We start from the raw sequence: 15,106 nt of genomic DNA on the forward strand, positions 1-15,106 counted from the left end.
AGCATATGTTGAAGGAATTTCAGACAAGTACTTCCAAAACAACAATAAGCTTAAATAACTGCCTTTTGTAGACTGAAATGACAGATTTTGGATAGGAAAATTTGATCTGTTCTTTAATATTCAGTAGTATTGCATTAACAAAAATACATTTGTGATTCAATAGGATGAAATCTGATAAAAAGCATTTAAAAATCCAAGTAGATCGATTGTGTGTAACCATTGCAAGAGAGCAAATTCAACTATCAGAAAGGCTTTTTAAACACACTGTGCTGTGCAAATTTTTTTTTTATACGGGTATAACTGTGTGATACATTATTTGAAGCACATAAGCAGCAAATATAACCCTTTATAATATTTTGCTGCCTTTAAAATACTTGTTTAGAATTTCAGAGACTTGTTTTCTTTGGCAGTTTCTGCGGCACAGTTTTTATGAACCAGTCAGCTCAGACAGTCTAATCTTTTCAGGTGCCAAGGTCTTGTATTTTGTTTCCTATGTTACCAGGCAAGCACAGTGCTAAATGTCTCTGCAGCAATTAAAACAGACAACTTGTATCTGCCAAGATAAGCAGCTTTGACTTTGTGCACACCTACGTAATATAGTGAGTATTCTTTGATTATAAATAGTAATCATTGTTATGCTCAGCAATGACATCTGACCCATATACATAGAAGAACAACTTCAAAAGCAAATAAAATAAAATTCAGAGTGTGTTTATCTATGTGTAGATCAATTACATACCTTTATTTTCTCATTTAACTTTAACATTCAAATCTCTATAGTCCATATTCCATTAGAATTACTGGAAAGCACTAGCTCTTGCACAGCAATGGGAAGGGATACTTTGTATTCACTTTGTATTCAATTACTTTGACCTAAATATGAAGACAAATTTCAGATAACAAATGACTTTACTATTAGAACTTTTGTTTTAAGCATAAAATTGAGCACCGTCAAAATAGCTTGATATCACTAAAATAATAAAAAATGGAAATACACCAATCTCATTGCAGTTATCAAACATGTTTTTTTATTATTATTATTATTTTCATGCTAGATCGTGAACGCAAGGACCAAAGAAAAAGATTACATCTTAGAAAAATACCTGTTATTTGCAAGTAGAGTTATATGTACCCCTGTGAAAATTTGACTTTCGCCACCACACAAAGGAGAAGAGCTGCTTTTTGTTCACTGCAGAAACTGGCTTCTTGCTCATTTTCTTCTACTGGATACTTATCCGTTCTAAGGAGGAGCTAGCTGCTATTCAGTCAAACCGCAGCTCAGTTCTAATGTCACACCTGAAAGAAACTTGAAGAAAAGGCAAAGAAAGTGCTAAATGATCACATAGGCAGCACATCTCCAATATTGCCTGCTACTGGTAAACCCATGTTCTTTAAATAAATCCCATTGTACATCCTAACAAGCAATTACCTCGCTGGAATAATTCCTAGCAGGGAGCCTTGGAGTCTGTCTTAGAGGCTTTTGAACAGTTTATCAGCCCTTAGTGCTGCAGCACTTCGGTGAAAACTCTGCATCCTATAGAGTTCCCCAACAGATATCTGGGATTCAGTTATTTCCAGCACAGCCAGAGAAGCATACCATGTATTCTTTTGTGACCACAGGAAGGAATGCAAACAGATGATTCTGAGGAAACATTACTTCTGCAATCCTGCTGCAGTTTTGCAACACACCAATGCTAAAATTATGCAAATCTTCAGATACCGCATATTTCTGTCTTGCCCTATTATTCTTAAAACTGGCTTATAATAGCTCTGTGAAATCCGAGTTTCATTACTTCCTGAGTTTGCCCTTCCAGACCACTACTGCTTGAGAATTTATGATCCAAGCCAGGGTAGCCTTCTCTCTTCTAATGTGGTGTAGGTTTTTTTGTTTGTTTGTTCATTTTAATTTGTAGGCTGAGCACGTTCTTTTCTTGAAAGGGGTTCAGCAGACAGACAAGAAAACTGTGCTTCCAAAGTCATAATTGTGTCAAAGAATAAGATACCACTGTCTTGATATCAAGAGAACTATCAGAAGTTCTTTTTTAAATACTAAATAATACAGAAAATGCACGAAACATTATTTCCTTAGTTTCTCATTTGTCTGCCAGTTCATTAGATGACATCCATAGTGAGAGGTTAATCTTTTCACCTCAACAACAACACACTAGCCACGTTCTCTCAATTAGAAATAGCTCATTTTCTCATTTTTAACAATACAAAACCTACAAACATTCCAACCTCCAGCTTGTAATGATTTTCAATAAATAAGTGTACCAGAGGCATAGTAGAGGGTAGGAGGTTTGTACAAAAAGAAGCGACAGAGAAGCGTAAAATTTATCTGATAGTAGAAAGCTAGGCTGCTATGCATACTGAAGTGTGAATATTTCCACGGCCTACCAAAAGCTTGCTGCTCACTTCTGTGAAGCAACTGCAAGCTAAGTTAACTTTTCCTTGACTTCTTTACAGTCTGGGGCTTCACAAAGAAATAAGTTTTGGGAAGCAAGGAATGAAGGAAGCATAGGTGGAGGAATACTTAAAAAAATAAAATAAAATCTGTGTTTCAGAAACTCAAAGACGACAGTGCAAAGAAAAAAACTGCTTTTGTGGATCTAGTTTATTAATAAACATTGTAATTAACAAGACAACATGCTGTACAGAAACCTGAAATAGAACTACTGCGAATTTACTGGACTTTAAAAGCTGCTGGACAATGATATATGATGTCCAACTGCACAATTTGTAAAGCATGGTTAGGGCTGTTTCAGTACACAGACATACACTGCTCACTCTCAGATCCTGTAGTATGCCATAGAGCAGGGACGTTTCCCAGAAATACAAACCCAAATATTTACAAGAAATTGTCAGTCTCTTTTCTTCACTAGGGATAACATGTTATACACAATTTTCCTACATATACCAAATAAAATCTTTGCCTTCAACTTTGCTCTGTGTCTGCACAAACCAATCCCTCCCTTTTTACTTATCTAATTAATGAACTGCAGTGTAATCATGTAATAAGTGATTATTAAGTAAGGAGTAGCTTTAAAGCTCCAAAAGCAAGACTTGAGCTAGAACTGCTAAGAACAAAATCAAGTGTAAATGATCAAGCTTTTTCAAACCGCAATGTTATAAGCTTGAATCAAACAACCTTGCATTAATCAACCATTAATGACTTAATTATTTAAGTCAACTGTCTGGCTCAGCCATGCTAGAAGCGGACATAACAATGATAATTTGAGGCAGAAGTGGTTCCTCTCTAGATTAGAGTTTGCCCAGAACACAACAGAGCAACCTATCGCTTCTCTCAGGGAAGAAGAAAAAAAAAAAAAAACAAACCGAAAACCCACACATCTACATACACAGGGTACACAAATACCTGATACAAAGCGGCTACGAGCCTCCATCCCTGTGCCAGACAAAGAGACCTGGCTGCATTCAGAACCACATAACTAACTTTGCATCAACCGAGCTATCACGCTAACGTTCCTAAGCCCTCAGGTCCTATTAGCGTGGGCTCATTGCCATGATAATTAGCTAAATGACCTGCATCCGACTAGCTCATAGCCCTGAGAGAGCAGGTGCTCTGTAGCCTCTGTTTGGCCAAGTAGACGGGCCTAATTATTCCTTCAGAATTAAGTTATGCAGCACAGTTTAGGAAAACAAAGAACTGGCATTTTTTTACTACGAACAGTTTGACTTCAGTTCATCTCTTTTTTTTACACTTGACTACTTTACATCATCAAAAAAGTACCTTTCTTTCTGCTGCTACCACTTATCTTCTCAATGCAGTAGTTAGAAGTGCAACAAGCATGTACTGAGTTTGGAAAAAAAATCTAGGCTAGACTGTGTGACACATTACTTTGAAGGCAAAGGTTTTCCTTTATTATTACACTGTATGAAACAAATCTAATCATGTAACTACCATTTTACTGTATATTGTATATAGGATCGTTTTCTTCACAAATTCACACAAGTAAGATAAAATAAGTTAAGTGACTAAAAAAATTACACAAAAATATACAGCCTATGCACTAGATAAATTATTTATATATATGGCAAGATGTGTGATGAGTATATAGTAATGTTATTCCTCTGGATACTGACATGACGCTTGAACAGTTTTCAGAAAAAAATGTTGCCTCCAATGCATAATTTTATCTATTAGATATATAATATGTAAAAATGAGAGCAACATGTAACTCCTGATACAGTATGTATTTACAATTAAGTGTTATGTATCTTGACAGAATTTTACAATATAACACAATTTCATGGATATGACATTTAACATTTCCTATTATCATGTTCGTCTTTACAATCCTTGTTTAAGCAGTTGTTCTTGGGGTTTTTGTTGGTTTTTGGCCATTCATTTTGGTGTTTGTTGTTGTTTTGTCTGTTTGTTTTTCAGAAATAATTTGCTGAACTTTTTGTTTGTTTTGTTTTGTTTTTCTGCCTCTGGAAAAAAATATAATTCTAGTGTCTTTATCTTTTCCTATGAAAATAGCAAAACTGTAGAAATGGATTGCTTTGCCAATAAATTTCAATTACAATATTCTGTCAGAAAGGACATGTTGAGAGGGAAAAAATGAGTTTTCAAATGCAGCTGCCAATTCTATACACACTTTGTATAGCAGACTTCTATAATAAAAACTAAAGTCCTCTGTTTACAATAGGAAGTATCATATGCCAGCATTATTCTAAATTTGCACAATTAATGTGTTTGGTAAGGCTGTGTAAACTACAGATAAGCTTTTTTGTATATCCCTGAAAAGGACTGCTGAATTTTCTCACTCTGATGTCTCCAAAGCAAACAACAAATGGCTCTGTATATATTAGGTGTAAATTAATTTGTCAAATTTTTAGTTATTCTGGAACTGAAAATGAGCTGTATCAACCATTGTGTGTCAGTAGCCAAAGGACTGTTATTTTTTTTTCCCCAGGATTTACATGCAACTGGAAAGCAGTGCGCCACATATTTTCTAAACATTACTGAAAATTACATTAACAAAACAAAACAAAAACAACAACAAAAAAGAAGTACATCATCAGGTAATCTGATGTTTATTAATTAAACCCTATCAGTAGATTAAAAGTGATGCTTTTTTTTTTACTTTGCACATAAAATGTAAATGTGATTTGAATAGATTTACAGTGGGGACAACAATATATAAAGCTACTTATACCTGCTGGGCACATAATAGAAGCTCTTTTAGCATTCATTGGAAACCCTCAACAACTTGAACTTCTGTAAATTTTTACAAGCAGCTAATATTACAGCATTTTTACACAGTTATTTTTAATTTTATTTTTATGTTACACGTAAGTTACAGTATGAAGCTTACATAGAATTCTATCCATAGGAAATACTCATACACTTTCAAATTTCCCTCCACGCAACATCAATTGTCTTGCTTAATGTAGTAAGAAAACTGATGAAAGTTATGCAGTTTGTTAAGGAAAAGAATCTTGGTATGTACATACTGTAAATAATGGCTAAGCAGTAACAAATGCTAAAAGGAAAAGGTGGGGTTTATTTTCATTAAAGAAAGGAATCTCCATTTTATCCACTGTAGAATTCACTAGTTTTATTACTGCTACTATTATATCATCCAGTACACAGAATGCTGAAATAAAATCCTGATCTTTACAGAGAATCATCCTGAGACTTTGTCAAATAACATGATTGGAGTGTGTTTGTAATTACAGTTATCCAGCATTCATTACCTAGATTCCTCTTTCTTTGCTGAGAAATGTCAGTGATTCTCTAATAATAAACTAAGCTACATTGAGAACTACTCCTTTATCTTATAAGTTTGGGGTGAAGTAACTAATATTATAGCTAACCTTTTACTGAACACTTGCAATAGGTGATTGATTATAGGTGTAAAACAAACATATACATCACTATAATATTATTTTAAACACCAGTAGCTTAAAGCCACAATAAGACATCAGCCAAAAAACTACCCCAGTTTCCTACTGATTTCAGCAGTGCCCATGTAATTTTCAACTAACAGGAACAGTAGCCAAAGCAAGCTCTGCAAGATTTAAAAATAATAATAATAATAATAAAATTAGACTTATAGCTTGAAAAGCATATGCATTATACTATTGCTTCCATTATTGTAGAAAGGAAAATCTTAGAAAAAAAAGTCTTGTAATATTTTTGGATCTACATGGTATCTTGTCCTGTTGTCTATTTCACACAGAAAAGCCTAGTTAAGAGCTTTCTATTTCATCTACTGCATTCTTTCAAATAAATAGCTGTAGATTCAACCACTGAAAATTAAAATCAAAAGCAGCTGTCATGTCTTTGAGTACGTTCTCCTTCTCAATTACATGAAAGGTAAATTTTGGTGGAAACGCATACCATCCTTCCTAAGTATGTATCTTACTCTTTCTATTGTGTAAAGTAACCAAAAAAGAAACTGACCGCTTGATCTCTATTGCTAAGCAAATGGAAGGTGAAATTTATGAATATTCTAAAAATTATAACAATGAAGACAGAAAAAATTGTTAAGTTATATTACTGTGATATTCCGTAAGCTGTACTAAGAAATTGCTTTCAACAGGGAGGAAGACCTGCTAGCAGATATTTGCACTATATAGACCCATATAAGAAAATAAGCCGGTTTTTATGGTTTTCTTTTGATTGGTTCTGGATTGTGAGTTTTCTTCCCCATTTTATATATTTCACCAAGAATTATGGTAAATTTTCTTTAACTAAGTCCTAAGGATTTAGCTTTTCAAGTTCAAATTTAGGATTCTATATACATAAATATTCACAAGCCTAACAAATTTGTATATGCACCAAGAACGGTGTTAGGCTGTGACTATATACAGTCACACTTAAAGCCTGAAATAGCTGATTTGTCAGATATGCACTTATAGCTGGTGCTCATGGATAAACGTAGTGCTACTCCCAGGCACTGCTGCCTGGTGGGACATGGCAAAGTTTGCCAGAGGGATGACTTTGACAGGATCTTCACTGGTGCAGTGTCTTTCACAGGTGTTGTAGAACTGGGGCCTGGGCCCACCTTGGCCTTTGTCAGTGTCATCCTTTGGAAGGGGCCTCCCAAGAGTGTGTCGTCCGTCAGGCCTGGCTCCTCGGCCCCAGCCTTGCTGGAAGCCAAACGATGGCAAAGGTGTGTTGGATTGTTGATACTGTGTCAAAGAAGGTGGCATCCAGCAGTTGTCAGAATGGCCCAGAATGAGACACTCCTGCGTGCAGGTTTCAGAGGCCTCAGCCAGGGCTTTCTGGAGATTTACTTCGATAGCTGGGAGGGCAGAAAAAGACAAGAAAAAATCAAAAGATTTGAAGAATGATGTATGTAGGGAATCAAGGTTAAGAAAGCAATCCCAGTTCTACAATAAAGGACGTACTTTGGAAAGAAAATACCTGCAGTTGTACAACTTAACTGATCATTTAGATGCTTTCAATTTGGAGGCCCACAGTGGTGTAATTGGCCAGCATCGGAAAAATCGTTAACATTTCAAGAACAGACGATAACACCACTACAGCCCAAGTAACTAAAGCCCTTATATGTTCTACTTACAATGATGTTTTTACTTTCTGAAATTGTCTCTTGCATAATAAAGCTAAAAGTTTTATAATAATCTAGTATCACAATACTATATATTTGCATTCATGAAAAAATATCATTAAAATTAGATTTTTAAAAATATGCACTTAAAGCTAGATTTTTTTATTTTTTGCTCTGTTTAAGGAAAAACAAATTTAATTTGAATACACAGCCAAAGGTGGTACATTGGTTTCAAAGATGCACTCAAGAACTTTAAGAATGAAAGACAGCATTACAGTTATTTTAAAGAGAATTGATTTCTTGATGCATTCAGTACTGGAAACCTTGAAAAAAATCAAAGGATAGTAGCAAGAAAAGCTGTAACCTCTGTAGTTTATGAGTAATTGAACCAGAGCTCTTAAGCAGATGCAAGTTTGTGTTCTTGAAAAGGATTACGGAAATGATAATTTGTTCAAAGGCCAAGTAAACTACTAAATGTGAAACACAACATTTTTAATACATAAACAATCTTGATCAGTTTCATTTAAATGACTGTGGTTTTACTCTGTTGTGTACATTCAAATTAACATAGTTAAAATTCTAGAAATCATCCCCTGAATGTTTTTCATATTATATATGATCATTTTATATTATATTACTATGAACAGGGTTTAAATATATCAGAAGAGAGGAAAAGTCTGTTTAGATAGTTCATCGTGTTTCTTCACAAAACTTCAAGACTATCCTTTTTGTGATAAAAGCTATGTATGTATTTTTAATATCTAGCTTCATGAAGATGATCTTTAGAAATGGGTTCTGGCTCACAACTAGCACAGAAAGTATGCTGCTACAAATTACTTATTGCAATATGAGTTCTGAGTAGGAGCATCATCTTTTTTGAGCTTTGTTTGTAAACAGATGCTGTATTTCTGCTTTAATTTAATGTTCTGTTTTTACTTTGAATGTTGAAATCTATGTAAACTACAAAGCATAAGTACATATTTCCATAATACATCTAAATACAAATGGATTTAGTTTTTCCTTCAGACATTAAAATACATAATGCTGCTGTCCAAAATACAGGATGCATCTTTTTTTAACTCTACCACTCATAAGTAGACAATTGGTTCCTTGTTGTTTCATTAATGTTATATTCTTGATTATTTCTCCTGAAGGACACTGTACATTGTATCTGCCTGTTAAGGAAATGATTGTTTTTAACTGTTGTTTTACCCTGTTATTAGCATTTCAACATATCTTCTGTCATTTTGTCTCCATATGTTTGAATGTAATCCTGACAAAGCTTTGGCACCTTACTGTTGAAATACTAATCCAGTTTTGATGGGCAGTGGGATATATAAATATGGAAATAATTCAGTAGAGAAAACAGTTCACTCAAAAAAAGTTACTACTGGTAGATTAGTCTAATCTCTCTGTGTCCTACTATATGCTATTAGAGACATAAATCTGAGTATATACAAGCTCTTTAAGCTCTTTAATTATCCAGGTTTGCTTCTCTTCTGATCAAGGCAACTCGCTGAAATCAGGTACATCCTTGACTGAGTGTTGAGTAACCCCTGACTTATGCAGAAACTGATATTTTTGCATTTATTAACAAAACACTTTTGATACTCAATCCCTCAGTGTTCCTTTTATCTCAAGACTTTCTAATATCACTTAAAATTCTTTTAATTAGTTAAGATGGAAAAATACAGTTATTTGTTGGAAATAATAATTATTATGCATTACTAGATCTCCATAGCAAGTAGTTACGATACTTGTATTGTAGTATTATCTAAAGCTTGAATAAAAAATACACAAAATTAAACCATCAAAATGAGCGTTTGGCAATAAAAACATAACATTTAAGCTTTAGACAAGGCAACTGCAGAAATAAAAGGTCACTTAAAAAACATTCTCAACACCATCTTGACAGATCAGTATGAGAGTAATTTTGTGTCACGAGTTGCCAGACTGCATGTAGACTTGGAACATGCTAGAGTGTGAAGAACAACAATGTTGTCAGGACGACAGTCTTATTTACTCTCTTAATAAAGGATTTGTACATGAGTTTTAGCAAAAAAAAAATTAAGAAAAAACGCTATCACATCTTTAGTACAATTATGGGCACAATCCTATGATGTGAGTACAAATTATTTTGGCTTTGAGGTTTGAGTTTTATTATGTAACAATCCTGCACTGGCAGACCGTTGAGAAGATAAATTTTTTGTAGCAATCACAATCTTTCAGTGTAGGTATTTGTAAGATGTAATCTTGACTGTCAAAATAATTATATTTTTCATCACTGCTTATAATTAGTAACATGCAAAATACACAGTTCTCATTAATTTTGAAGAGTTACATCCATTTTCTACTGAGCAGCTCTGCAGTGCTGTGGGAGAACAGGAAGTAAAAAATGTATTTAGCACATACAAGTACTTTTCTGTATCATGCCTTACTTCTCTTCGTTTTTTTTCCAACAGTAACATTCAAGTTTTGTTTATAATGTACTGCACTTATTAGAAAGAAAAAAAATTATCAACCTCTAACTTCAAAAGGAGTACATGTTTTATAAAATGAGCAGAAGAGTTTTGTTTTGTTTTTAATTTAAATCATCTGCATATAGGCCATAGCATTAGTGCATCCCTGAGGCAGTTTTTAGGAGACTGGATATGCTGTAGGAAACCAAATTAACTAAGGGTGTGACCATGAATATATTGTGAGACAGGCAAGGTCCTCAGTATTTGCATTTAAAGGAATCTTAGAAAATCTCAGCAACTGATCTGCTGCAGTAAAAAATACTAGCAAGGATAATCAGAATGCAAAACAATTTCTGTTTGGTATGAATTAAAAGTAAATAAATAAAACCAACAGTATTTTTTTAGCACAATGAAGTAAAAATGACCATTGGAGCATAATTCTTCTGCTTTTCAATGAACTAGCACAAAACATAGGATTTTTTTCTTCATGAATATTCACCAGACATTATCTTTTTTGCTTGTTCATCTAGGCCATGAAATGCAGCTTCTTTCAGTCCTTCAAATTCATTCTCCATTTTCCTAAGATATCATTCTCCTTCTTCATTAGCACTTGAAATCTTTCTAACTTGCTGCCTGGCCCTGGCATTCTATTGCCATCTAAACTATGCTTTAGTTGTAAAAATTTTATTTTAACATTTCCCTATTTTATCAAAGCAAAGAGCTTTTTATCAGCAGTATATTGTACTGCTAATGATTCCAACTTACAATACAATGCTGCTGATTTCCAAATATTCTGTTACTGTCTTGGAATGAAAAGAGGACAGTGTAACTAACACTCAGCCTGGCTTCCCCTCCACCACTTGCTGCTCACTTAAAAGGAGGGAGTCAGGCCGGCTCCACAGAGCATCCCAGAGGAGTATATGAAGAGGAATATAAGCACTGCTGGGTGTGTCAGGTTCGGTGCTCAGCAGGCCACTTATCCACTGCTGTGTAAATTGACCATCGTGTTTTCTAAATGCTACTCTTAAAGCTTCCTTTTGCTTTGCATCTTTTTATGCAGGCAGCTGTTTGTAACAGTCACTTCTTGCAAGTCATTGCTAAATGTAGGTGAAAATAAAAACTTTCGAGCCTTTCTCTCATTCAAAAGTGGTAATATAGGTAATTATTCTTCCAGTCCCACAAGTACTCCGATGAGAAAAATCTGTGGAGTATGCCTCTAACAATCAAGTAAATTGCCATTTCTGAGTATTTTCAGAAGAAATAGTGGTTTTCTCTACTGAAATTCAGTGTCTAGTAACATCTTCTCATGTAAGAGACTCATTGACCATGACATACAAGTAGTATGGAAGAATTTTTAATTCATGCAACAGATCGCACACATACACATGTGAATTTACCAGTGTCGTTTGAACTCCAGATTGTTTTAGGAATGAAGCTGTTATTTAAACTGTCTGCCTCACAACTAAGAACATTTTTAAAGAAAATGGCTGTCAGTTCTTATGAAATGTTTAGATCAGAACTGTCAGGTATAACTAAAAGCACAATAGTTAAAAGGCTTTCTTCACTGTTCCACAGTCTTTATCATTTATAGGTCAAAACATTCTTCAGTAAGAATAATTACTTTCGCTTAAAACATTGAGTTTCAACTTTGCCAGGTAGCTATCCTTCAGTAAAAGCAATTATGAAAAATACTATTTGATAGTTTTCTGTTTGTTTTTGGTAGTACCTTTCTATGATTATCAAGTCCATATATGGTATAGATAGAAAATACAAATGCTGAGTATTCTTCCTGCATATGAAAGAAAGCTGAAGAATTCTACAATGCTTCTTGCACTCTCAGTCTACAAAATACATAGCAGAATGCTGCATGCTTTGACACTTCCAGCTCGATATTGGAAGTTTAAGGCTATTCCTCATAGAGAATTCTCAAAGGAAGACAAGCTGTAAATACGACTGTCTTACCAGCATTCTCATAATGCTGTATATACCAGCATATATTTGCTGTATGCAAGATACATTTTCTTTTCTACCTCATGCCCCTATATCCATGCCAAACAGGAGATGTACTCCTAAGACAAGATCATAAAATTCATCACTTGCATTATAGAATCATACAGACTTAGGTTGGAAAGGACTTTTAAAGATATCTGGTCTAAATTATTGCTCAAAGCAGGCTATCTCAATTAAGGTATACAATAATTGTTTTTCCAGAAGTTTAGGCCAAACTTTAAGAATTGCGCATCTCCCCTGAAACATTTCTTAACACATTTTAAAAGAGAGCTGCATGTTCCTAAAGCTGAACAGTCAGCAGTGTGAGCTTCTGGAGAATCCTTAAAATATCCCCAACTTTATCCACATTAAGTGTAATAATAATCAAAAGAGACTGGTAAATTTTCATCAGGAAAGAACTCACATTCCAGGCTTAGGAGCTTATAAATTATATTAAAACATTTCAAAAACAATTTCAAAAAAAATAAGAAAATTTTAATCATAGAATATAGATAGAGTGCTTGAATTTAATGCTGAAGTCTTAATGAAAAGCCAGTATTGAATATGATACATTTTGGATGCAAACCATCCAGTGTTACATTTAGAGCACTCTTGTTTCATAATAAAGCAAGCAACAATTAGCAAGCAATTAAGCAAATTGCCCGTAATTATGCCATTGCTGAGCTATTTTTCATATTTTCACAACACAGCACATATATGAATACATGGCTTGCAGTGCCAATGCTATTCTGTCACCATCCAGAAGTGCCTCTCATTTACTGAAGCGTTTCATATTAAACAGCTCCCATTGCACTTTCAGTGCTCTCTGCTCAGCAGGAACTCACCAGAGTGATGAAGATGACAATCTTATACTGCTCATCGCAGCCAATAGCTCCTAAGGAATGGGTTGTGTTCTCTCCTGCTCTCTCCCCCTTCCCCTCTCCCCCTCCTTCTTTTGCCCATGTGTATGTACTAAATGTGGTACTCAATCTAAGCAAGAATTCAAGCATAATATAGGGAAATAATAGCCCAGAATTACCCTGGTGACCGAAAGCCCACTTGGGCAACATCATTTAGTAGTCCCTGCTATTTTAAGAGAACAGAAATGACATTAACAATAAGAAAAGAAAGGCAGAATAGTTTGTTAGTATAAACTGGGCTGTTTTAATAAGTTCAGGAGGAAGAAGCTTGATTGTAGAAACCCTAAATAATTGCTGCTATAACATACCTTTTTAAGCTTTTATAATAGAATCCCTTTAGGAGAAGCTTCCTAGGAATATTTTATTTCCTGTATATATCTCGATAACTTAGAAACCTAAATAAATTACTGAAGTTTTGGCCTTTCAACCTTTTTATTCAAAGAACAAGTAGGACACACCACTTCCTTTACTCTCTAGCCTTCCATACAGAGCTTGCATCTCCCAGATCCCATGTTAAATCATAATCTGAGGAAGGCTGATTCTCCAGATGTTCTGAATTTGAAATCAAGAGGCATGCAGGAAATAACATATTTCTGTGTGGCCATGCTGTGCTGGATACCTTGCTAGAATAGGCTCTTCTTCCATTCCAGTCATCACAGTTAAATCCTAACATCCATGTTTTTAATTTGAATTTAATCCTAAAAGCTGCCCTGAGTGAAGCTTTTTATTATAAAATCCCATTGGTATGTTATGTGAGTATTTTGCATCTGGCTTCAACTAGTCCAAACGTTATCAAAGATGGCTGGGGAAACTTGGTGAAGAAGACGACAGAGAATGGAGGATGAATCATGGCAAAAGAGAGAACATATGGTAATTCCTGTATAATTAACTATGCTTGTGAAGTGAAGTGAATCTTTCCTTCACAAATAATAGCCTTAGAAAAAAAAAAAAAACAACAAAACAAGGCACATTACTCTTTCATTAAGTTTCTCATTGTTATTCTGACTGGAATTTCAATCTTATTTTAATAAAAACCAAGAAATTGTTTAAAAGCAACAGTCTCATAAAAAGTTTGGTTTCAGTAATTGCTGTTTTCCACAGAAAGATATTTCATTGAAAAAAAATAAATAAGATCCTGAAAAAAAACCAAGCTCCTCAAACACCTGCAACCTCTTTTATTCAGTGCTAATGAACATGCATGTGAGAATATTGCAGAGTACATGGTATTGACCCCTCTTCTTTCAGCAGCCCAATTCTATTATTGATCTTTAATGTATAGGCCTTGTTTACACCAAAACAAATACGCTAATTTGCCAAAGACGTACGTTTCTTATATTGAGTTATCAATGAGAATTTTAACCATAACTTGTAAAGTATAATGAACATCTAAAATGAATAGCCTAAAATCTAGTATATTGATTACAATAGTGAGTAATACAATGTGCTTTATTTAATATTTAATTAACTGCTTCACATTTGTGCTGAAGCTTTTTAATTATTAAAACAAAGTTCATTATTTAACACAGAATATAAATTTAAATTCAGATCAATTAGATAAGGTGAAACTACTCAGTGAAGAACAGTTTATCCCCTAGCAATAACCTTCGACCTGGAGACAAAGTAAAGAGTGAAATCTGTGTCTTTTCCCCCACGCATGGGAAGACCACATCTTCTTATACATTAAGCTTTTCTGCTGATATATAGTTTCTGCAGTAAACCCAATATCCTACAAAAACATGCTGGATGAAAAAAGTTTCAGCTGTGATTTTTCAGCTGGCCCCTGGAAGAGGAAACATTTTCAATACAAGTTTTCTTTAAGACATTTGTAACAGCAAATTTTTCTTCCTCTTGAGGTGTAAAACTTCATTTTAAGCCTCTAAAGATAAAATTATTGTTTGCAGGAAGGAAGAGTCTGTAGAAAATTGTAGATACCCAGCAATTATCACCTTGGAATAACTGTCTCTTAAGTATTGTTTTTATCTTAATGTGGTGGGCTGACCCCAGCCGGCAGCTAAGTGCCATAGGTCTGCTTGCTCACTCCTGCAATCTCAGCAGTATTGAGCGCACTGAAAACCTTGTATCATTCTCTACAAGATGAGCTTCTCTCATCAAAGCCATCTTGTAGTGTGATCACAAAAACAGAAGGTATAGTAATGCTAATATATCCACAAGCATTTGTAGTGAGTCTGAAGCA

General features: G+C 34.4%; 1 long non-coding RNA gene across 2 annotated transcripts in view; it reads right to left on the reverse strand.

Moving 5' to 3' along the window:
* The window catches only part of LOC110403212, a 30,418-nt gene that overhangs the window by 1,087 nt on the left and 14,225 nt on the right, over window positions 1-15,106 (reverse strand). The window contains exons 3-4 of one of the 2 annotated variants that reach the window (XR_002441560.1): window positions 1,104-7,277; window positions 859-873 (exon numbers count right to left, since the gene is read on the reverse strand). This is a non-coding gene — a long non-coding RNA (uncharacterized LOC110403212). Of the gene's footprint in view, window positions 1-858; window positions 874-1,103; window positions 7,278-15,106 lie in introns of those variants that run through there. The other variant, XR_002441559.1, reaches the window with a different exon arrangement.

This window comes from Numida meleagris, chromosome 8 (genome assembly GCF_002078875.1).
Source record: "Numida meleagris isolate 19003 breed g44 Domestic line chromosome 8, NumMel1.0, whole genome shotgun sequence".
Classification (NCBI taxonomy): domain Eukaryota; kingdom Metazoa; phylum Chordata; class Aves; order Galliformes; family Numididae; genus Numida; species Numida meleagris.